The sequence below is a fragment of the Urocitellus parryii genome, chromosome 2, assembly GCF_045843805.1.
Source record: "Urocitellus parryii isolate mUroPar1 chromosome 2, mUroPar1.hap1, whole genome shotgun sequence".
Classification (NCBI taxonomy): domain Eukaryota; kingdom Metazoa; phylum Chordata; class Mammalia; order Rodentia; family Sciuridae; genus Urocitellus; species Urocitellus parryii.
In genome coordinates this window covers 68,556,950-68,559,264 of record NC_135532.1, presented here as the reverse complement: position 1 = coordinate 68,559,264, position 2,315 = coordinate 68,556,950, and the positions used below count along the sequence as shown (strand labels likewise).

The 2,315-nt window shown below is 52.4% G+C and overlaps 1 pseudogene; it reads left to right on the top strand.

The window, feature by feature from the left end:
- Positions 1-279: 279 nt before the first annotated feature.
- Positions 280-1,464, top strand: LOC113195839 (WW domain binding protein 1-like; annotated as a pseudogene).
- The last annotated feature ends 851 nt before the right edge of the window (positions 1,465-2,315 follow it).

Here is a 2,315-nt window from a genome sequence, read left to right as displayed (position 1 = left end):
CATTTCACACCAAGGAGAACATTTTAAACAAACAATTCCCTTTATTGCTGTCTGGTGGAAATGTAATACTTAGATCTTCCCAAACCTACCAATTCCCATCATATCAGAGAATCCTGTGCAGTGCCTTCCTGCCCCAGAAGGAGTGAGGGGCACTGAATGAACATTTACTGAATGATCAAATAATTTATAAAAACCCATGCACTGAAGGGAAGAAGGAAGAAGAGAGGGAGGAGGAGGGAGGTGGCAGCACTGTGGCGGGGGAGCAGGAGTAGGAGGGGGATGGAGAGAAGGCTCTCAGGTGGCATGGCGCTCTTGCTCCTCTATGTGCTACCTAGCCCCCTGTCAGTCAGGGCTGAACCCCCACAGGATGAGGAAGCCTGTGTGGGTACCAACCATCAAAGCTACATGTGTGACCCAGGACACTTCTGTGGACAGTTTCAGAGCTGCTACTAGTATTATGAATCTGGTGTAAGTCCTTGCCCAAGATGTTCTTGGCATCCGGGGTCCTGGTTACTGCCTCTGCTCATTGGGAAACCACGGGCTGGCCAGCCTTTTCTGATTCTCTTAGGGACAGTGTTGGGTGCTGGCTGGTGTGGACCATCATCATCTTCCTGAGCTGCGGCTTCTGCCACCACCTTGGAGCTAAGCACTGCCCTCAGGCCCAGCAGCAGCAACATGAAATCAACCCAATTGTCTACCAGGAAGCTCACAATTTCTCAGCACCGCCATCTTATTTCAGGTTTTTTCCTCCTTATGAGGAAGTGGTGAACTGACCTCCAACTCCTCTCCCACCCTGCAGTGTCTTCCAGCCACAGCAGCACAGCAGCTGCCTCCTCAGTGTGGCCCTGCAGGTGGCAGGCAGCTCTCTGGGTGCCAGTCCCACCAGGGGCTGCCAGGGGCACAGAGCAGCCCCTTGTCTGGGCCCAGCAGAAGTAGCACAAGACCCCCCTCACCAGCATTGCTGATCCTGAGCCCCCGACTCATTCCTCCTCCCCACCCTATCCAAAGTGTCAGCTGAGCAAGCAGCTACCAAAGCCCCTGGAATGGAGCCCAGTGGCTCAGTGGCTGGCCTGTGGGAGTTAGACCGAGGGGCCTTCCTGGACAAGGATTTAGAATGTAAGGAGGAGCCACTGAAAAATTCCAGCTCTGAGCATGGCAGTGTGCATAGCAAAGACAAGAGGCCTGGAAGACATGGCTGCTTCACAGGTGACTCGGGCATTGAGGTGTGTGTGCAACCAGGGCTACGGTGATGGTAACCCCAAAGAGTTCAACACGCTCTTCCATGATGATGCTCTAGCTGGGCCCCTGGATTTCTGTGACAGCTGCCACGTGAGGCCTTCTGGTGATGAAGAGGAAGGGCTCTGCCAGCGCCTGAGGGTGCCCACCAGCCTGGCCGCCCGAGTGCCTGCTGCCATCAACACCATCGATAAGCAGGACTCTCCCAACTCCCAGAGAAGCAGCTAGAGTAGGCCCTCTCTGCACCTGGGAACTTAGCAAGGAACCAGAGTAAAGGAGACCCATGAGAGACCTATTAAGTGACTTTCAGAGGAAGTGGTGCAGCCATTTTTTTTCCTTCTTCTCTCTTGCTTTTTCCTACATCTCCAAGTAGAGTTTGGGGTGCGGATGCCTCTCCCCCACAAAAGCACAGTGTGGTGGAGGCCTGAGTAGTTGGTCCCATGACTCATTCCTCCTCCCCACCCTATTCCTCTTCTTCCCCCCTTTTAAGTTATATCTTACCTACCTGCTTTGGTTAAAGAGATGTGTTTTAAAAGCCCCTAAAGAAGAGGACTGAGACTGTGCCCTGAGATGAGTCTTGGTGATAGAGTGGATTTATGCTCTGGTTTTAGTTCAAGAGAACACAACTTTGTTGTGTCTCAGTCTTGGAGAGGCAACCCATCTTGGCCCTGGGTGAAGAAGGAAGCCCACAGAGGCCTGGGGATTGCAGCTGTGACTGCCAGTGTCTGAGCAGCCACGACTGAGCTGATTCTGTGGGAGAATGAGAGCTGATGGACAGGTTGGTAGGAGGCTTGTGGATCTCTCAAATTCCCAGTGACAAGAACAATGTACCACTGTGCCTCCTGGAGGGGCTGCTTCCTTCCCAGCAGGCTCAGGTGTGGAAGTAGACTGCATTCTCTCTCTCTTTTTTTTTCTATTTAAAAACAAACAACAAAAGCCAAATAGAAACAAGAGCCTTACCCGTGGGCTAGCAAGAATTCTCTTCTGGACAAGGGAAATTTGTGCTCTTTCCCAGGTTGGCCTTCTGAGAGCGTGGCTGCAGTTGAGCCACAAGGAAATATTTGTGTGTGGGCTTGGGG